Source organism: Pseudophryne corroboree, chromosome 5 (assembly GCF_028390025.1).
Source record: "Pseudophryne corroboree isolate aPseCor3 chromosome 5, aPseCor3.hap2, whole genome shotgun sequence".
Lineage (NCBI taxonomy): Eukaryota > Metazoa > Chordata > Amphibia > Anura > Myobatrachidae > Pseudophryne > Pseudophryne corroboree.
The window spans coordinates 553,016,674-553,039,724 of NC_086448.1; the positions used below are offsets into that span (position 1 = coordinate 553,016,674).

The 23,051-nt window shown below is 43.3% G+C and overlaps 1 protein-coding gene and 1 long non-coding RNA gene across 4 annotated transcripts in view; both read left to right on the forward strand.

The window, feature by feature from the left end:
* Nucleotides 1–23,051, forward strand: part of CDKAL1 (CDK5 regulatory subunit associated protein 1 like 1) — a 1,663,077-nt gene that overhangs the window by 665,848 nt on the left and 974,178 nt on the right. The window lies entirely within an intron of this gene.
* On the forward strand, nucleotides 17,180–17,732 carry LOC134929208 (uncharacterized). 2 transcript variants are annotated; one of them, XR_010178384.1, is made up of 3 exons: nucleotides 17,180–17,207; nucleotides 17,459–17,556; nucleotides 17,636–17,732. It is a non-coding gene; the product is annotated as an uncharacterized LOC134929208 (long non-coding RNA). The 2 variants fall into 2 exon arrangements; XR_010178382.1 differs by lacking the exon at nucleotides 17,180–17,207 and adding an exon at nucleotides 17,331–17,367.

The following is a 23,051-nucleotide window of genomic DNA, read 5'->3' on the forward strand; positions in this document are numbered from 1 at the left end:
AAGTGTGATCCCGGATTTTCAACTGGTTAATGCTAATATGCGTTGATTTGGCTGAGGGGGCAGTGCCCTACCCCTACACACATCCTATGAGTCACTGGCCGTCTGCCTCCCTGAGCCGGAATGGTATCCGAGGAGATATTGCTGTCCATCCAATTGTGCCTGACCTCCCCGGCACTACTGTTATGCAAAAGTAAGACAAGTTACCTCTAATTGTCCCCACATGTAGCATATGGCACTTTACTCCTCTCTGCTAGGGACTCTGCTATTCTTTCTGCCTAGCCTATCTCTGACCTGCCTCCACCACCTCCATTACGCCAGCGTCTTCACTCACCATCTGTGCTGCTAGACTCCGGCGACTGACTCAGGTTTAATGTTAAAGTGGTCAACCTCGGGAATAATCCGTGTCCAACCCGCGTTCTAGAACCCAGGAAAATCCAGGGTCCAAGCCCTGGCTTCTGTCTGAAAGTGGTAATACAGATTTCTCTAACGTCCTAGTGGATGCTGGGGACTCCGTAAGGACCATGGGGAATAGACGGGCTCCGCAGGAGACAGGGCACTTTAAGAAAGAAATTGGATACTGGTGTGCACTGGCTCCTCCCTCTATGTCCCTCCTCCAGACCTCAGTTTGAATCTGTGCCCGGACGAGCTGGGTGCTACTTAGTGGGCTCTCCTGAGCTTGCTAAAAAGAAAGTATTTTATTAGGTTTTTTATTTTCAGAGAGATCTGCTGGCAACAGGCTCTCTGCAGCGTGGGACTGAGGGGAGAGAAGCAGCCCTACTCACTGAAGATAGGTCCTGCTTCTTAAGCTACTGGACACCATTAGCTCCAGAGGGATCGTACACAGGAACGCACCCTTGGTCGTCCAATCCCGGAGCCGCGCCGCCGTCCCCCTCGCAGAGCCAGAAGACCGAAGCCGGCGTGAGAAGCAAGAAGACTTCGAAATCGGCGGCAGAAGACTCCAGTCTTCATATGAGGTAGCGCACAGCACTGCAGCTGTGCGCCATTGCTCCCACACTAAACCCACACACTCCGGTCACTGTAGGGTGCAGGGCGCAGGGGGGGGCGCCCTGGGCAGCAATTGGGAACCTCTTGGCAAAAAGCAGCATATATACAGTTGGGCACTGTATACATGCATGAGCCCCCGCCATTATTTTACACACAAACAGGTGTCGGTGCATCACTGCACGCGAGTCCTGGGAAAGATGGTGGCGTCATACGAGGCCATTCCCTTCGGCAGGTTCCATGCGAGGACCTTTCAATGGGATCTGTTGGACAAGGGGTCTGGATCGCATCTACAGATGCATCGGCTGATCACCCTATCCCCCAGGGCCAGGGTGTCTCTTCTGTGGTGGCTGCAGAGGGCTCACCTTCTCGAGGGCCGCTGATTCGGCATTCAGGACTAGGTCCTGGTGACCACGGATGCAAGCCTCCAAGGGTGGGGGGCAGTCACACAGGTAAGAAATTTCCAAGGTCTGTGGTCAAGTCAGGAGACTTGCCTTCACATCAATTTCCTGGAACTAAGGGCCATATACAACGCCCTAAGTCAAGCGGAGACCCTGCTTCGCAACCAATCGGTGCTGATTCAATCAGACAACATCACCGCAGTGTCTCATGTAAACTGCCAAGGCGGCACAAGGAGCAGGGTGGCGAAAGCCACCAGAATTCTTCGATGGGCGGAGAATCACGTACGAGCACTGTCAGCAGTGTTCATTCCGAGTGTGGACAACTGGGAAGCAGACTTCCTCAGCAGGCACGACCTCCACCCGGGAGAGTGGGGACTTCATCAAGAAGTCTTCGCGCAGATTGCAGGTCGGTGGGAACTGCCACAGGTGGACATGATGGCATCCCGCCTCAACAAAAAGCTACAGAGGTATTGCGCCAGGTCAAGAGACCCTCAGGCGATAGCTGTAGACGCACTAGTGACACCGTGGGTGTTCTAGTCGGTTTATGTGTTTCCTCCTCTTCCTCTTATACCCAAGGTGCTGAGAATCATAAGAAAAAGAGGAGTGAGAACAATTCTCATTGTTCCGGATTGGCCAAGAAGGTCTTGGTATCCAGAGCTGCGATAAATGCTCACAGAGGACCCATGGCCTCTGCCTCTACGACAGGATCTGTTGCAACAGGGGCCCTGTCTGTTCCAAGACTTACCGCGGCTGCGTTTGAACGCCGGATCCTAGCAGAAAAAGGCATTCCGGATGAGGTTATTCCTACGCTGATAAAGGCTAGGAAGGACGTGACGGCTAAACATTATCACCGTATATGGAGGAAATATGTTGCTTGGTGTGAGGCCAGGAATGCCCCTACAGAGGAATTCCAGCTGGGCCGTTTCCTTCACTTCCTACAGTCGGGAGTGACTTTGGGCCTAAAATTGGGTTCCATTAAGGTCCAGATTTCGGCCCTATCCATTTTCTTTCAAAAAGAACTGGCTTCTCTTCCTGAAGTTCAGACGTTTGTAAAGGGTGTGCTGCATTTTCAGCCCCCGTTTGTGTCTCCAGTGGCACCTTGGGATCTTAACGTGGTGTTGAGTTTCCTGAAATCACACTGGTTTGAACCACTTAAAACCGTGGAGTTAAAATTTCTCACGTGGAAGGTGGTCATGCTGTTAGCCTTGGCTTCAGCTAGGCGTGTGTCAGAATTAGCGGCTTTGTCACATAAAAGCCCCTATCTGGTTTTCCATATGGACAGGGCGGAATTGCGGACCCGTCCACAATTTCTGCCAAAAGTGGTGTCATCTTTTCATATGAACCAACCTATTGTGGTGCCTGTGGCTACTCGTGACTTGGAGGATTCCGAGTTACTAGATGTGGTCAGGGCTTTGAAGGTTTATGTAGCCAGAATGGCGAGAGTCAGGAAAACGGAGTCACTGTTTATCCTGTATGCACCCAACAAGCTGGGTGCTCCTGCTTCAAAGCAAACTATTGCTCGCTGGATCTATAACACGATTCAGCAGGCTCATTCTGCGGCTGGATTGCCGCTACCAAAATCAGTAAAAGCCCATTCCACAAGGAAGGTGGGCTCTTCTTGGGCGGCTGCCCGAGGGGTCTCGGCATTACAGCTTTGCCGAGCAGCTACTTGGTCAGTTTCAAACACTTTTGCAAAGTTCTATAAGTTTGATACCCTGGCTGAGGAGGACCTTGTGTTTGCTCATTCGGAGCTGCAGAGTCATCCGCACTCTCCCGCCCGTTTGGGAGCTTTGGTATAATCCCCATGGTCCTTACGGAGTCCCCAGCATCCACTAGGACTTTAGAGAAAATAAGATTTTACTTACCGGTAAATCTATTTCTCGTAGTCCGTAGTAGATGCTGGGCGCCCGTCCCAAGTGCGGACTTCTTCTGCAATACTTGTATATAGTTATTGCTTAAATAAGGGTTATGTTATGGTTGCATCAGGGTTTATCTGATGCTCTGTTGTTGTTCATACTGTTAACTGGGTAAGTTTATCACGAGTTATACGGTGTGATTGGTGTGGCTGGTATGAGTCTTACCCTGGATTCCAAAATCCTTTCCTTGTACTGTCAGCTCTTCCGGGCACAGTTTCTTTAACTGAGGTCTGGAGGAGGGACATAGAGGGAGGAGCCAGTGCACACCAGTATCCAATTTATTTCTTAAAGTGCCCAGTCTCCTGCGGAGCCCGTCTATTCCCCATGGTCCTTACGGAGTCCCCAGCATCCACTACGGACTACGAGAAATAGATTTACCGGTAAGTAAAATCTTATTTTTTTACTTGCTATAGCACTATTTCTACTATAGTAATTTGGGAAAGAATAATGGAATATATATATATATATATATATATATATATATATATATTAAACTGATTTATTGTCTTTTAATACCCAAGAAAATGATCTTCTGTGATGAGGAAATGTGAAAATGCCTTATGCGATTAAAGTAAGGATATTATTTAGTAGAACAGAATATTATCCAGTCATGATCAGGAATGAATTTAGGGGTCAGCCACCCCTAGGCACATCATTATCAATTGCCCCCCTTCTTGTCACTGCCCCCTTCATGCCGGGGCCTTCCGACTGCCAAAGAAGCACCATCACCCATCCATCACCACATTTTAATGACCATTGCCCCCTCCTCCTTCACCAGTTACAAAATAAATAAAAATACTATAAGTGTTAATGACAAATAAAAAACCGTATCACCTGGCCTTATCTGACCAGGCTCTCATGCATGTGAGCATGCTGTGCCAAACCCCCACAAAAGTGTGCCTAGTGGGAAATCCACCACTGCTCATGATGTGGTTAAAAATATGACACACTGAACTAAATCGGTAAATACAATTTACATTAAACTTGTTTGCTCGTATATACAGCTCTGTGTTCCTTACTTAAAAAGCTTCATCATGGCATTTGCCCGTCGGGAAAAGCAGACTGACTGATGAACTAAAGTAACTCTGCATATATTTCCCAGTTGTCATTTTCACAAGTAGAAATCTTTTTTTTTTTTCCCTTTTTTGTTGCACTTTATGAAGGAAAGCTGCCTATTTAAATGTTGTTTCATGTTTTCTGATAATGGTTTGCATTTTATTAGATGCCATTTAAAAATGTACCAGATGGTTCCCTTTGGTTTTCCTTTAAATCATAATTTTAGACATCTGGAAGAGTTGGGATGCCTGTCAGAAGTAACAATCTTTTACATAACACTGGGACATTGGCAATCTGGTTACAGAAATTACCTTTAACTTTAATTATGGTTTCATTTCCATACCTTACTCATGTGGCAGCCATACCAATAAGTTACATGTTATGTACTCTTGTTATTTCTACAACACAATCTGCAATTGACATAGCTGCCAGCATGAAACTTTCAGCTTCAGTATAGTCCAACAGCAAAAAGAAAAAAAAAATGTAGACACAAATATTGCCTTCTACTTCTCTTCTGTACTTAAAATAATTATTGAAAATTAATATCTGTAACGCAATTTTTTTTTTTAATTCAGTTAATTTATCATGTTAAGGGCTCTATTTAGTAATAAAGTGGTCCCAGTGAAGTTCCTGGGGATCAGCCTCGCTTCTCCCTGCTGGCTCCCTCTCCAGGATTGCTATCCAACTGCGGCGGCAGCCTCCCTCCCCTGCCCACACTGCTGTGTGCCAGGCTGCGGCACATCCAGGGATTCTAAGCAGCAGCAGTAGTGTCCGGGGCAGGTAGAGCTTGGGAAGCTGCCCTCCTCCTCCTCTATACTGTGCCTTCCTCCTTTTATATATGTACGGTGTGTGTGCAGTGCGCACAAATCCTGTACATATAGTAGTCTTACATTGTGTATTTTTCTGCACACCCTTATGGTGTTGTAAGGAAAAATGCACAGTGTAGACTGCTATTTCCAGCATTCAAACGCCATCACAACAATGCATCCTAATTTATTGAATTGATCCCGAACAGTGCACAAATACAGTATATGCACTTTGTAGTCTGCAATCTGATACATTTTTCTTTGTGTTCCTCACATATATATATTTTTTTGGTTTACAGCCTGTTTCTTAACATGTCTGTAATCTTCCTGTGCATTCACGATCAAAAGCAGCAATGATGATTGGATGTATTGCTATCCGGGAATACTCCAAATCACTTCTACACAAAAAAAAAAAGCATTGTTAAAAAGAAAACCAAATTATTTCATAACAAATATGGAGCTATTGTTACAATTATTAACACTAGACAGCGACTATTACTTGATACCAAATGCAAGGCCACAACTTATATATTCAGTATTTTGCCTTTTCTTGTCTTAAGTATGCCCACGTGCTCGTCATTGTGCCTGTGCAAGACGTTTTGGGTGCAAACTGTATTAATACAGGTCATTTTGAGAAACACATGTAAGCAGCTGGAGATATATTAATTTTCAATTGCTCAGTCACATGATAAATGAGCATGTATTCACAGGCTTAACCTCCATATCCCCATTATGTTTGTGTTAGCAAGTCATATGCCTGCTCATATTACTTGTGACCCAAATATATTCTAACCTTGGAAACTGATGCCGTATAGTGTTTTGGCAAGTGATGTGCTAGTGATAACCGCCATGTGTGTGAAATTGTTCTGCTTGATTAAAATGAAAACTGTCATTTATTCTTTTTTTTTTTTTTTTTGAGGGGATGGGGGGGATTTTTATTTATATAGAGCACTGTTGTATAATGAAAGCATGGAACTTCAGTTTGTAGAGATACTTTATCCTAGTATCAATCTTTAGTGGGAAGGGTTACATTTGGCTAAATGGGAGGGTTTACCCTGTGTGTTAGCTAATGTATATAAATATATTCAAGGACAATACAAACATTTGTCAGGTCTGGTTTTCATCACAAGTCCCATGCAGGTGGCAAAGGGGCATCTCCTGTGACTGAGGGAACAACTTTATCACAATCCACATAAAAATGGTTTAGTCATTGTGAGGGTCTATATGGCTATGGCGCGCAGAGGAGGAGGTGCTGAGGTGCACTATGCAGTGCAGGTAGGTCTCAGGAAGTCTTCCATATTGCTCACCCTCCCTTGCACTCCCAGCAGTGGTCCCCGATGTGACTAGGTTCGCAAATGACCATGTCAACATTTGGGTTTTCTTTTCCTTTTGACCCTTATCCTGCTAGTTGCAACCCTAATGGCATATTTAACACTAACCCTAATCCTCCTCGAAATGTTGACCTTTAGCAGCACCACACATTAACAACAATTTATGCATGTACTGTAGCCCTGTGTCCATGTGTTTCTCAGCTACCGGTAGCTTAGTCTCTGCGGCTTCACTTGTAACATAACTTTAGTGCCCAGTTGCCAAGTTCCACCTCAGTTGGTAAAGGAAAGGTGGATGATAAATGGGTGGGCATCTAGGAGGTGAATGGACAGTGCGAAGAACAGCCGGAGCTGAATGGGCTTGGCTAAGGATGCCTGTGTGGGGCGTGGATGAGATTCAATGCTGCAGGTGTTGACAGAAAAGAAAAAAGACATTCCGGTCAACACTGGATCCAATGGGCTTATTTTCTTGGAGGGCCTGGAGTTGCAGCTCCAACCACCCCATTATTAATCCAGCCCTATATCCAACATACTTCCCTTCTAAACAGAAAGGTTTTTTAAACTGCCATTATACAGAATTTGCAAGTGTAAAATGGGTGTTTTAACGGAAGTTAGGGCTCCTGTCTACAAGGTCAGTGCAAGGTTTCTTAGGCTTTACTTCAGCATACTGCACCGAACCACCACCAATACCCACTTCCCAGCCCCTTTAGTGAAAGTGCATCTTAGAAATTATAGTCGCTGCCTGCATTAAGTACAACAAAGATGTTTCTTTCAGATCCCTGGTAATCCTTTTGATAAATACCTCTGACCATAATGTATTGTAGGATTTGATGATCTTATGGGGGATATCCAATTACCTGCGGTCACATGATCGCTCCCTTGCCATCTGACCACTGCCTGGGGCGGATGAAGAGGGGTGATGCGGGTCACGGCGCTGCACTGGGTCACATCGCCGAGTGCCAGCTCCTGGGCCGCAGTGCCCTCCTTGCAGTCCAAGCCTGCTGCTGCCTCTGCGGTGGTTATGGGACACTGCAGGTTGACGCAGTTATCAGGTATTTTGTTGTTTCATCTGCCTCAAGCAGGCAAAACCAAATCCCCGGAAACAGTCCCGTTTACATGCGAAAACGGAGCTCTTTCTACCGAAAACACACAGGTTTCACTGGACCTGTTTGTTTTCGGGAGATAATGTGTGTGTGTATATGCGTGTGTGTGTATATATATATATATATATATATATATATATATATATATATATATATATTTTATTTTTTTACAGGCGACCAAATTGGATAAACTGTAAAAAAAAAAAAAGTAAAAAAAAAAAAGTTGGGGTTGAAACATGGCCGTTTTTCTTACCCGATGCTGTTTCATCTTTAACTGGATACCCCCTATGTCTTATATTTTTAGTGTGTCTGTGTGCATTTATATATGAGCATGTGCATATGACTAGACCACTGTTAATTTAGTACATGCTAGATTTATTCAATTATCTATAAATTTTATATTTAGAGCGAAATATTTTGGTTTTGAAAAACACTATAGCATTTCTGTATGTAGCTGACTGAATTAAGTTTAGACATTGCGAAAATCTAAGGCATATATTCAATTAGTGTCAGATCCTCTCCGGAGAGGATCCGACACTTCAGTATTCAATTTGCAGGAATTTTCGACAGGTTTTTGCCCATTTTCAACAATGTTGATCCGACAAATTTATTGAATAGGGCGGGCACGAATTCGCCTGAAAAACGTGCGGAAATGCCTGTTTTTCGATGGGTCGGAAAATCCTACCCTAATTGAATATACAGTACTCCTAGATCTCTCTGCATGTTACATCTGCCCCACCTGCAGTGCAACATGGTTTTGCTCATTAGTGTTCTTTGGTTTGGTAAGAAACCTGAATAACCCCATAGTCACTTAGTAAAAATGTCAAAATTGTTTCTAAGAGACAATAGTTGTAAATTGTGCTCGTCAGCAGCTGCTACAGTATCTACACTATTATGCAGTGTGTTTAGTCCAGTGTAATGATGTGGTGCCATTCTAATAAGCTGCGACTAGTAGTTAGTAGCACACCACAGTAAAGTGGGAGGAGGCACTTTTGTTGAAATTGCCATAGTGGTTCATCTTTAAATCACTTCATCGAGAACATTTAAGCAATGCAGTCGCTGTATGCCTGCCTGTTTTTTATTTTTAACATAATATTTAGTTATGGGTATTAATGAGCTAAACATTCAGCAAAACAGGGCAAATGAGGACACATTGCTTCCTGGCAGCTGCTTTTTATTTCCCAAGCCATCCCCATAAAGATAACCAACATGTTAAATAAGGAAATTTTAAATGTTTGACACTGTTTAGAATACATTCTTCCGTACCATCGTATGTAATGTAAGCAAAGTCACATAATGGTCGGATTTAGTCTGTCTCCTAATGCAGTATAGATGCATTAGTACAAGAAGCCAAGAATGCCTAATTTGTATCAGCTGTATCTGATGACAGCAGAGATGTCAGACACAAGTGAGGTTCTGTGATATGTCAGGATCTGTAAACTCTTTATAGTACATTCCGTTTTCTTATGTACTTATTTTTTTTTTTACTGTGTTTTAAGCATGTTGAAATGCTTTGACATGTTCTAATACAAATTCTGCTGCTCTACAATTTTCCAATGTGTGTGGGTTTCTTGGAAAACAGGTTAAAATATTTTTGGAATTCTAAAAACAAAACTAAAGAATGGAAAATAACATTGTGTTGTCCACCGGCCTCTGATCCCTGTTGTTCAGCTCCCCTATTTCTTCAGTGGATAGGTTACTGCACATTTTCTGATAATTAATTACATTTCTAAAATTTGAAGTGAGTTGTCAGTCTCCTTAATTTTTTGCTTTTTACATTTATATTACACCCCTTCAACAAAGTTATATACAGAGACAATGAAGTTTCATAACACCCACCTGGGCACCCTGCCACATGGAAATTCTCCAGGGGCATAGCCAGAACTTTGTGGACCTCATAGCAACATTTTGATGCGGCCCCTGTCCAAATGCTTCTAGAGACACGCTTGTCCGTAGCAGTTCATTTTATACCCTGTAGTATTGCCCTAGCTTTTTTATCTAAACCATAGTAGTGGCTTAGTTATTGTTAATGTTATGCTCCATAATCAAAGCCGGCTCCATACCTACTAGCATCCTTTGCGAGAATGTTTGGATCCCACCCCACATACACACAAATATGTGTCTGTGGATGCAGGGGCAGATACAGAACAGTATGACAGAGTGGTGGGGGGGGGGGGGTTAATTGCGTGTGCCATAGGGTTGTGCGCTCCTGGAAAAGTAGACATGGCCTCGCAACAAGGAATATGGCCTTAAAGGCAGTGCTGTATACATGTGACTAAGGATGGGGATGATGCCTTGGAGAGGCAGGAGGTGACAGGAGACGAGAAGGTGATGGGGAGATAGTAATGCATGAAGGGCACACAGTACAGCAGCTGGAGGTGTCTCTTTGACACTTGCAGGGATCACTCTGGTAACAGTGACAACAGTACAGAGATAGGTGTGTTTGGCTCCTAGCTAGCAGGAGGTGACATAGACCTACATGCTCAGCACACAGTGACAAAAATAAAAGCAACTCTCAGTCTCAAAAGTTTTTTTGATAAAATGAAACAAATGAAAGTGCTAAAAACAAATGAATATCAAACTTCAGATGTGCTGCATAGCAACACTAACAAACACACAGTATTAAAGTAACTCTTAACTTGAATAGTAGAAGCAGTCAGCCCTGCCTGCATACGGTGTTCAGTCAGGAACACTGGCCTTAGCTTACCCTATAGCGGTTCTGTGTCTATAAGCAGTGGTGATTCAGAGGTGTAGCTTGTATAATCACCCTTTCTGCAATTGCGGCCACAGAGCAGTTGGTGAAAGTAAGAACCCTGTTTTCTCCGGTAATGAACGGCGGTAACATAGCTACCTAGCAGTAAGGCAGCAGAGGCAATATGGTTGCGGGAAATCATCGCACCCACATAGGATGGTGCTTTTGTACGGTCTAGAGCTGGCCCTACCCATAATAGTGCCCTAATTCATTTTCTGAACCACAGTAGTGCCCTAGTTCACATTATATCACACTGTAGGGGCTGTTTCAAACGCTCCAGGTAGCACCAGCCGTCAAAATACCGGACTGCTTTTTGCCGCGGCCTAGACACATACAGAGCAGTGTGTCAATTTGCACGGCCCCGGCCAGCCGGAAATATCCACTGAAAAGTACGGCTGACGGGCCGGGGCCATACTGTCCTTGTAGGCAGTGAACTGTGTGTGAGAATGGGTGCTTTCACACACAATGTTGTTGTTTTTTTCAAGCCGGTCCTGCTACTGCGCATGCGCACAGCTTTAAACACGGCTCAAAGCCATTGTGTGTGTGAAAGACACTGCCGAATGGTAAAAAGCCGGACAAAGTTTGTCTGGCTTTTTGCCATCCGAGCAAAACCGCCTCGTGTGATACAGCCCTAAGGCTGCCAGTACACATTATATAATACAGAACCCCCAATCCACATTATGACATACAGTGTCCATAGTTTATACTCTGCATATTACAGTGCCCCGGTCATATAGTGACTTATTACACATGCAACCATACTAGATACACCGCCTACTGGTAGTTGAAAAAGGGTGATAAAAGGGTGTCAACCCTGAAACGTTGACTTAAGCTGCTGTGTCTTGTCAATATTATTGAGTCTCCAGGAGTGTCGGCTATATGGTGGATTGCGTGTGTGTGTGTGTGTGTGTGTGTGTGTGTGTGTGTGTGTGTGTGTATGTGTATATATATATATATATATATATATATTGTAGGGTTAATCTTTGGTTAACTCATATTAACTGTGGCCACAAGCTTTGTTCATGCACCCCTATGCAAGCCCAGTTATCTTAAACCTGAGTCAGCTGTTCTTTAGTAATTTATCAGCCAGTGTCAGGTAACTAGTGTACCTTTAAAAGCCATGGAGTATTTGGCAGATACACAGTAAACCAAGTGGGCATATTTGCAGTTATATTATGTGTGATACAGTTGCTAGGTTTTAATTTTTGAGACTCTGTGATAGTGTAGGACCTGCATGAAGATGGGGTACCTTGGCGAGCGGTTTGCAGGCTTCCGTGCATTGGCCAATTCACTAACTAAACCCCCATCATTTATTTATTGATGTTGTGAAAATAAGTGAGCTTGCTTTGGTGAGTGCTGAACTTTGTTTGTATATGTATGTGTGTGTGTATATATATATATATATATATATATACAAAGTGTCACTCCAGGGCTTGTTCAGTGCAAAATAGCAAAGTGTATTAGGCAAATCACAATTCCAACGTTTCGGGGCCCGCAGCCCCTTTGTCAAGGTGTGAATGTTTGCTATAACCATACCAGAACGGAGGGCACCCAGGCCATTGAACATATAGGACCAGGAGTGCCGGGCAGTACACTACGGTATATATATAAGTGTATATAATATGTCACTTAACGTTGAATACTATTCTCTAAAGCAGGCGGAGGAGCACTGGATCATGGGATTGCAGGTTGAGTCTGGAACTGGCACCTAATGAAACTGTAGCTTTAAAAGTAAGCCACTACTCCCTGCAAAACCATAATGCCAGTACTTCTTTAAAAGAGTCCAAAAAGGAGTAGCAGTAACCTAGTGAAACTGTTATAACAATCAAACCAGAATGGAAAAGATGGTCAAGGACCAAATCTTGCATGACTGAGCGTGAGGAAGGGAAGAGAGGACCTAATTCACATCTGTTCGCTTGCTAGCTATTTTTTGCAGCGCTGCGAACAGAAAGACGCCGCCTATAGGGGAGTGCATTTTAGCTTTGCAAGTGTGCGAACGCATGTGCAGCCGAGCAGTACAAAAACAGTTTGTGCAGTTTCTGAGTAGCTCTGACCTTACTCGGCCGCTGCGATCACTTCAGCCTATTTGAGCCCGTAATTGACGTCAGACACCCGCCCTGCAAACGCCTCGACACGCCTATGTTGTTCCAAACACTCCCAGAAAACGGTCAGTTGCTACCCACAAACGCCCTCTTCCTGTCAATCTCCTTGCGATTGGCTGTGCGAATGGATTCTTTGGTAGAACCAGTGCACAGCTATGATCCGCTTTGTACCTGTACGATGCGCCTGCACATTGCAGTGCATACGCATGCGCAGTAGTTACCTGATCGCTGCGAAGCGAAAAATGCTAGCGAGTGAGCAGATCTGAATTAGCCCCATAGTGTTCCCCAGCCTGCTTCAGAGAAAAGGATTCAACAGTGAGTGTCCAAAAATCCAGTTTTCTCTTTCAGCAAGGCTGGAGAACACTGGACCATGGGACATTCAACAGCCTCCCCCAGGGGAGGGAATGCTCAAGCTGCCTGACTAGAAAATTGCATGCTCAAAGTGGATTCCGCCAGAGAGAAAAACCTGAACTGTGTTTTCAGAGTACCAGATAGCTAGCTGCATAACAGGCTTGTTCTGTCAAAACCTGGTCATGCTGCCTACTGAGCGGAGAAACACAATGGCCTGCGTAGTAACCGTCTAAGCGCCGTCCTATACATTATATAAAAACAGCAGAGAATCTGTGTGACCAATGGAAGAAGTCTTGTACAAATTAATTAGCAAAACACGGCTAAAAATAACAGAGCCAGAATATTTCGGTTTTGAGAACTCAAATGGAGAAAAAGTGGAAAGACAAGTTTCAAGTTAAGTGGAAGGCCGAACCAAGTATTATATGGAACATACAAACCATGCAGAGATCGCTTTGTCATTCTAGAATACTAGAAAAAGTGCTTGGAAAACAAAACTCTTAATTTGGAAACATGCAGAGTCAAGGCCCATAGTCAGAAGGAAATCCACCTTCCAAGTAATGAATGGAAGATCAGCTGAATGTAAGAGCTGTGTGAGGGATAGGATCAGATGAAGATTTCACACCACCGGTAGACGAAATGGTGATTGAATAACCACAACACCCTGTAAAACGGTGCAAACTTTTAGACTGAAAAGCCAAATGCTGCTAAAACATAAATTGGCACGGTCAAAATCTATACCCTTACAAAATGAAAGGTAATGAGGCTGCCAAACACCCTTGAACGGAGTCCAAAAAATGAGTGGCAAAACCTGGAGAAATGAACTCTGCCTTTCACATTACAAGGTATACAGTATCTTAACTGTGATAATAGTGAAACCGGTGTTTAGGCTTGCTGCGTACAGTTGTATGGACTACCAAGAGCAAAAAACGTTAAGCTTCCAAAGGCTTGTTCCAATAACAAAGCTGTTAAAGCCAACCGAGGAAGGAACTTGTGTGGAAACTAACTTCGTTACAGCATGTCTGGTCTAAGTAGAAGACTGTACTTGGGACTAAACAACCTTCTGGGAATTGGGGTGTATCATGACCTGTGTGGCCAGTCTGGAGTCTCTAGGATTACCAACATCTATAAATCCCTGACCCTCCTGAGAACTCGAGGCAACATTGGGATCAGTGGAAACAGAAAAACTGGATGAAAATTCCACAGACTAGGCATGGCATATAGAGCACAAGCTATCAGATACCTGGATCCTGTTCAAAACTGTGTAACCATGAAGGTTTGTTGAGAGGTGATCCACTAGTGGAAGGCCTCACTTGTGATTTAACGGTTGGAAGACCACTGCCTTTATTCTGCCAGGAGAAGCTTTTTTTCTTTTTAGGCTGTCTATTTGTCAAGTTCCAATACCTATTAGTGTGGAACAAAGGTCTGTGCTCAGGAAAATATTCTGGTTGCTTTTGCCATTGTAGCCGTGCTCATTTTTTCTTTGTGATAACTTACATATGACACCACCACAGTGTTGAACTTGTGAACTAACCGTTGGAGGCTCATAAAAAGTGAACAGGCTGGCCGTCTAGATGGACTGGGTTTGTCAGAGAGCCAAAAAACTGTCATGGAGCTAGAGCAGATTTGTGTAACGCCATCAGAGATAATGTTCCAAAGGTCCTGAAGCTGAAAACGCAGTTTGACAGCTCCTAAATATAAGATACTCACTTCTGTGGTTGCAAATGCCCAAGTTGGAATGACCAATGATCATATGTGGAAGATAAACATGGAAACTTGCCACCAATAGGGACTGACGAGTGGTGTCGGACAGCACAAAAATAGAGACGAGAAGTATGCAGAGGAGCCCTTCCAGTATTGGAGAATTATCTCCAAGAACTCAGAGTAAAACCTAGCATACTGAACATTGTTGATGATGGGGTCCATCACGCTGAACATCAAGCACCACAAGATCAACGGGTGAGGCGCTGACAGAGCCTCCGTAACCACAGTCCATATGATCTGTGCGTTGGACTCCTGAAGAAAACTCACTGGAGTGAGTTGTCCGACTACCTGAAAAGTTGAATGAAACGCATTGACAAGGTATCATTATGAAGGCATGATTTGTGATGTTTAGCGAGTCCAAACATTGGTGGCCTCTATGCTGTGGATCACCGATCTGAGATTACAGTGAAATTAACTCCCTACTACATGGTGCTCAAGGCCTGAATAGTTAATATCGACTAAAACAAACTTGCCAGCCTTCTGAACGAGGAAATAGTACCCCAGATTGCGTGTCAGCTGTGGAACTGGAGCAATATCGCCAACCAAGAGAACCAGTGTTGAGGATGTAACCATTTTCAAATGATGACTTAACCCAGGCATCTGAAGACAACTTTATGTATGGTCACTGCCTGAGTAACTGTGTGACCAGATTGGCAAGAAAGAGAGAAAAGGACCATGGTAGGTGTTAAGCTATTTTGGAACCTAAATATGTACATATATATGCATTGTCAGGTTGCCATAGCAACATAAGGAGTAGCAAAATAAATATACAGGGCCATCGCCAGTAATCTGGAAAGGCTTCTGCTGTCGGTTGCTGACCTGACACCCACTGGTTGTTTGCTGTACTTGTAATGCCTGTTAAGCAACATAAAGGTACAATAGCAATGTTACAAAGATAGGCAGCTATACAAGAGGTACCAGCTTGTTAGATAACAGCATAGCTACAAGGGAGAGGAGTGTGCCCTCCGTGATTCTAGGCATTATGTTGTGCAGTCCCTACTATACGGCTGCAGGAGGGGGAGTGTAGCATTGTATGCTCCTCTCCCTTCAGGCTCCACTGACCCTGGACTTTGAGAGAAACCCATAAAAATGGTGGGTGCCATCGAGGACTGTGCTAACTGCTGCCCCCTCTAAAAGGAGATGGTGTACGCCAGTCCCCGTGCCCAGACGGCCCTACATAAACGTGACCTACTCCACAGGCATCTAAAGAACTCTGGAATTCTGGGGTCACAATTTTATTTAAAAAAAATTCAGAAGTTTTTATTGAGGGGCTCACAGTACAATACAATGACCATGTAGCATACAACAAAGTAAATGCCAGAATGCAGGAAATGCACAGTGTATATGACATGGAGATAACAATGTAAGCACATACGTGCAACATTTTTTAAAGATTATTTGAAAAGAGATGTCCCCCAAGTTAGTAGCATGGCCAGTCACTGAAGAGGGCAAGAAAATCAGAAAATCTAAGAAATCAAACAAAGAACGAAAGTAGATGAAGAGACAGAAAAAAAGGAAAGCGGTCTGAGTGGTGAGGAGTCCAGACTAGATAGCTTGAGTGGAAAAGGGGAACTTGACCTGGTTAACTAGTAAATGGGGAGGAGGAGCTTACTTTTAAAGCTACAATTTCATTTAAGTGCCAACTCCAGTCCCAGACTGCAATCCCATGGTCTAGTGTTCCCCAACCTCGCTGAAAGATAAGTGTGTGTGTGTGTGTGTATATATGTGTGTGTGTGTGTATGTATATATATATGTATATATATATATATATAGACGAGGATTCCACGTGGTGGAGGGTGCACTCTCACTGTGTATAAAGTCCACACATTTCTTCAATAGAAAATTTTTATTGTAGCCTCAAAGGTTTCGATCCAAAAAACAGGATCTTTTTCAAGAAGGGCCATACATGAATCATCAAATCCAATCATAATATAATGAAGCCAGCTTGTCTTTTTAATTGTAACTGTTTTATGTATGTTTTTTTGTTTGTTTTTGTATTGTTATTGCTGCTGCCTCCTCCTGGGTCCCCTATAACAATTTTTGACCCTTTTTCATATGTTGTTCACCGGCTTCGGCTGCTGGAACGCACAGGACTTCCTGTTTCTGGGCCCCACCGGCTTCGGCCGCTGGAACGCACGGGACTTCCTGTTTCTGGCCCCCGGCGTGTGTGGATCGGTTCGGTCCCTCCGGTCCGTGGGGTTGATGCGGATGGGTCTGTTTGGTGGCGTGGGGACTGTGCTCGTGGTGCGGGGACTTTGTCCCCGTGCGGGTGTCGTGCGCTGTGTGTTCGTTGGGGTGTTTGCAGCGTGCGTTCCACCAGGCTTGGCGGTTGGAACGCATGACACTTCCTGTTTCCGGTCCCCCGGCGCATGCAGCGCTATTTTGTGTATTCCCTCTGTTGTACTGTGGATATTAATGCATACACAGGCATACTGATTGCCTATTTGGCCTTTTGTGCTGGTGGTAAACGGTTAATCAAGTGGAATAAAGGTTTGGATAATTATTCAGGTGACTTTTTGAGTTGACCCCTCACACCCTTGATACTTCCGGGTCAAGGGGTATTTAAATCCCCTGCTTAGATCCAGTTGGTGCATGCAGCCCTGGTTTGTGCAGTGTTCCACATGATTCTGTGAGTAACTATGTTGGGTTTGTCCCACTGATTAAGTTTGATGTTTGTATAATCCTATAATCTTTTGATTTGGGTTTATTTATTGTTTGTAGCTATGGATTTGATGTGGGAGAACGCTTAACCTAGGGGCTGCCCTATGTGTATCCTCTTGGACCTATAGGTATTTATTGATCGTTGATTATGGCTTTTTTGATATATATTTCTATGCCTCAGATGCACATTGTGTAAACAGAGTATATGTGTAATCACAGTGGCTGAATGTCCTTTTTGAGATCCTGCAGCTGTTGACCCTGAGTGGGAGAATGCCTTATCCAGGTGTAGTCTTGTGCACACCTTTCCAGACCCATAGGTATTTATGTGGTAACAAGGTTTGATATATACATTTGATTCTGATACACGTTTATAATAGAGATATCCTTTGATTACAGCAGTGGTTTGGTTGCAGAGCTGTGATTATATGGACATTCTCCACACTTGGTATACAGCAGTTCAGACATGCAGCCCCATTGGAATGTGCTGATAGAGGTGAGGAGGTGTGGGCCTTGCATGCATTTTAAGATCAGTGGTGAACACAATGTTATTTTATTCCTCCTTGTAGTCTCACTACTCTGCCACCTGTTCTTGGTATATGAGTTCCTTTTTTCTAAATCTGGTATTATGTAGTAGTTTATGTTGATACAAACATTGTCGCTAATATTGTTATATATTGGGACCTGGGAGGCTCAGTCATGCTTATGTTCTATTTTTTCTAGATATACTTTTAATTATTTGGCTTCATTATATTATGATTGGATTTGATGATTCATGTATGGCCGTCTTGAAATAGATCCTGGTATTTGGATCGAAACGTCGAAACCTTTGAGGCTACAATAAAAATTTTCTATTGAAGAAATGTGTGGACTTTATACACAGTGAGAGTGCACCCTCCACCACGTGGAATCCTCGTCTACATTTGCGGACATTTCGTCTGTCGGGAGCACCCACCATTAGGAACTTTGATGAGAGTGCAGAACCCTCTTGTTTATATATATATATATATATATATATATATATATATGTATACACACCTCTAATATAGGAGTTTATTGTTCTTTTAAATATGTTTTTTTTTACTGTAAATAAGGATTGGCTTCATTGTCAGCTGCTTAAACCCTACTTCATTTATAATTAACAATGAACGGTTTATGCTTAACCATTGCATAATTCCTGTTTTCAGCTTTGGCTCCCCTGTAGCTGTGTTGAGCCTGAGCCAGGTTATATGGCTTGAGTGTGTGCCAGGTTATGTGATTATAAGAGCCCATGCTGCAAGTGTTGAGAATTGCACTACCTGTTAGCTTACACATGTGAAGCCCAGCTGTGACTTGGCTTTTAACCTTTTAAACAATCACAGTTCTACTTTACAAACCTCAGTGAACAGCTTAGTGAAGTAAGATGGAAACCATTTTGCTGGTTTCCTATGAATGTTTTTGTTAAGGGTACAGTATGAATAATTCTGCTTTTTACTGTATATACTAATATTCTTTATATGGAGTAATCTACCATTATTAGCTTATCTTTTGCATGTTAAATACAGGAGGCCTAAACCTTTTTTCAGACTCATACTCAAGGACATTTGGGCCCCAGAATCAAAATGTGTTTGGGGGCCCTTCATTCTTATGGGTGGTCCTTCCTTTGTCTGTGATTGATCAGTGATAAGCACACTTTTTTTTCCAGGTGTTTCATGGTTGCCCTTCTAACCTAAAGGGCTTGCACTTCTCCTTTAATCTCATTAATATCTTTATTTTTTTTTTATATCAGAGAAAGAGACATGTGCATAGCTTTAAAATTACTGTAATTTGGTAGGACTGTACAGATTTGTGGGCTCTTTGAATCAGCCCAAATAGTTGGCCAGTATTTCCCGCTTATTGCTTCCTTTCCGTAGCACCTCGGTTTTATATATATATATATATATATATATATATATATATACATATATATATATATATATATATATATATATATATATGCATAAAAACTGCAAAGAAAATCCCCCCACCCTCCCATGAGTATTTCTTTATCTCCATTACTTTCCATTCCTGACCCTTCCCCCTTCCAACTATTTAAAAAGACATGACTGCATGGGTATAACTTGCAAGTAGAGGGCCCAAATGCAAAAATCTGCTTTGTGCTCCCTCTCTTCTAGGCTCCACTCTGAGTTCATAGAATGACACAATGTATTTTGTGGTTTTCGTTCTAATCGAAGGAAATAGTTTGTCAGGTAACCAACTGCCTGATCTTAATTCATCTTATAACTTTATTATAAAAGTAACGAACAAACAAGAGTATTGCTCAACTTTTGGCTACAATTTAGTAATGTTCAACTTTATCAATCTCCTTAGGTCTCAAGTGGCCTTATACAGGTATTAAAATGTATATACTATGTTGAAATCAAATAATTAAAATCTATGGTTACACACATGGTATTGCACCATCTGACCAGCAACATACACAGACAAGCATCCCAGTGTCTAATAATAATATGTTCCCTCTTTAATAAAATAACAATAATCTGTACCCCCTCTAATCAAATAATCTATTCCCTCTTTAATTTCACCAGTGTCTGATGTCTGCAGCACTGCTCGAATGCTCCACAGATGGTTCTGCTGGCAGAGGGTGACTGGGAAGAGGCAGAGGGTGATGGGCAAGGATGAAAGGGAAAGGCAGAGGGTGACGTGCAGATGGTGACTTGGAGAGGCAGAGATTGACTGTACTCACACCTACCTGCGCATATCCGCCCTGCTACTTTACTGTCATTGCACTTGTAATGTGGTTCTTACAAACTTTGAGACAAGAAGACCAACTAAGCCTGATACCCATTTTTCTGTTGATTATGATTAAGACGACCTGGACATTCCCTTAAAGTACTTTTTTTTTTTTTAAAGATTGTTTTATTGGTTTTTACAAGCATATGAACAAACAAACAAACCGTAATAGATAGTAAGAGGCATAGAAGAGAAAAATAGGAAGGAGGCTGCTAAGCATGTGCATCAATTGTAAGATGCTGAACAATCCTTCCAACAAACAATTATCATGAACAATTACAGACATCAAAAAACAGAAATAGAAAGAAATAAAGAAGAGTGGATAGGGGTGGGAGTGGGTGAAAACAATAAAAAAGGGGGGGGGGTCGGCCAGTCAAGGTCGTCTTCAACGACAAACTAAAGAAGAAGTAGGGACGTGATTAAACTAGATAGTTGTCAGTGGCGGTTCGGCGTTAAAGTGTAATGTCCAAGGCGTCCACGTTTTGGTCAAAGAATCCGGAGAGTCATGAAGTGCAGCTGTAATGTTTTCCAGCTTGTACGTGAACCAAATGGCGTTAATAGTAGCAATTAGAGTGGGAGGGGTTATGGACTTCCAATATGACGCAATTTGGCATTTGGCTGTGTTCACTATGTGCTTTATTAAGGTGCGTTGGTGATGTGAGGTGTCAGGAATGGGACGGGAGAGTAATTAATATAGGGGTGAGTCAGAAATGGTTATATTCGTGACATCTGAAACCAATTTATGGATTTGCCGCCAATATCGGCGGATTGGTGGACAGGACCACCAAACATGCAGCAGGGTTCCTCTGTGCCCACACAAGCTCCAGCAATCAGCAGAGCAGGAGGGGTAAATAGATTGTAGTCTAGCAGGCACCAAGTACCATCTGTAATACAATTTACAAGACATTTCAGCTATACGAACAGATATAGAACTCTTGGTAATTTCTTGTCTGATATCATCCCATTCCTCAACAGTTAAGGTTTCTCCCACATCCCTCTCCCAAGCTAATTCGTGACTTTCTTTGGGAGGGACGTTGTGTGACAATAGTACCCGGTAGATGGGTGAAAGCAGTCCCTTAGCTGAATGGGGGCCTCGACACCATGTTTCAAGAGGGGTCGCTATGATAGGATGAGTGGGTTGAGGAAAAGTACTGTAGAAGTGTCATAATTGTAAGAACTGATAGAAAACTGAATGGGGGAGAGAGAAACGGTATTGTAGATCTGCTAAGGGCGGAAAGAAGGAGAGAGGGGCTAGATGAGGCATGTCCAAACTCCGGCCCTCCAGCTGTTGTGAAACTACATATACCAGCATGCCCTGACACAGTTTTGCTGTAAGAGAATGCTATAGCTGTGTCAGGGCATGCTGGGATGTGTAGTTTCACAACAGCTGGAGGGCCGGAGTTTGGACATTCTGAGGAGCTGTGTACCACTGGAATCATATTCGATACTTGGAAACCAGCCTAGAAGTCCACCAGCAAATTGGGAAAAGCAGCGGATGTCCATAAGGCCCAGAAAGATCCAGCAATCTTACAGGACTCAATCCAGTCCGGATCAAACACTTCAAAGATCTGCCTTTGCATTTGGACCTACCTGCTAAGCACTGAAAACTGCACCCTAGGACTGTGGCTACTATTCCAAGGACCCGTACCAGTGTACATATTCGGCTTCCTCGTGTGGTAAATTATCATAACAAAAATTGCTGTGCCTGCCCTACAGATAATTTTCTGATTTTTATTGACAAAGTTATGTCTTTTTTATAATGAATTTAATTGTTGCAACAATATTTTACAAATAAATTGTGATTATTAATTTTCCATATCCAGTTTGTTATCAGCGCTGTACATATCTTTATTTTTATCATGCTGGGATGTGTAGTTTCTCAACAGCTGGAGGGCCGCAGTTTGGACATGCCTGGGCTAGATCCTGAAGAAAGAGAATGTTGTGTGCGGTTCAATATCGGAATGCAAGATGATTACTGCTCGGGGGGAATTGTGTATTGTTCCATAAAGGAGCTAAATAAGGGTTGTGAGAACGGAGTCGATAGAAACGAGTACAAAGATCCCATATCGAGAGAGAAAAAACGTATAGTTTGTAAAAGTAGAGTAGAGTTTGGGCGGGAGCGGGGCGGACACCATAGTAAGGTTGAGGGCGAATACATATGCAATGAGTGCGCCTCAAGAAAAGTCCATGTTCTCTGTGCGGGTGGTGAGTGCCAAAGAACACAAGTGGCCAAATGCGTAGCTCGATAGTAACGAATAATGGGGGTGATTCCGAGTTGTTCGCTCGCTAGCTGCTTTTAGCAGCATTGCACACGCTAAGCCGCCGCCTACTGGGAGTGTATCTTAGCATAGCAGAATTGCTAACGAAAGCTTCGCTAATTTTCTTGTAACGATTACCCCGCAGTTTCTGAGTAGCTCCAGACTTACTCAGCCATTGCGACCAGCTCAGTCCTTTTCGTTCCTGGTTTGACGTCACAAACACACCCAGCGTTTGCCCAACCTCTCCCCCGTTTCTCCAGCCACTGCTGCGTTTTGCAACTCGAACGTCTGCGTTTTTCCGCACACTCCCATAAAACGGGTAGTTTCCGCCCAGAAACACCCACTTCCTGTCAATCACACTACGATCAGCACAGCGTTGTAAAAGCTTTGTTTTGCCGTGAGTAAAATACCTACCTTTTGTGTAATATAACTAAGCGCATGCGCTCTGCGAACCTTGCACATGCGCAGTAAGCGATTAATCGCAGTATAGCAAAAATCGGCAACGAGCGAACAACTCAGAATGACCCCCAATATCCGACATGCCGAGACCGCCCTCAGTATGATGTTGCTGGATAGTGATATCCATGCTTCAGCACAGATGGTTAAATCAAATAACTGAGGTACTAATTAAGTCACCTGTGTTCAAGCCTGGATATCACTAAAACCAGGACTGTTAGTGTGCCTTGAGGACCGTGGTTGGGAAACACTGCCCTATGAGAAAGATGTATGAGATCAATAAGACACCGAGTATTGTCCGCAGCCTGACGATTGGTAATGAAACCCAC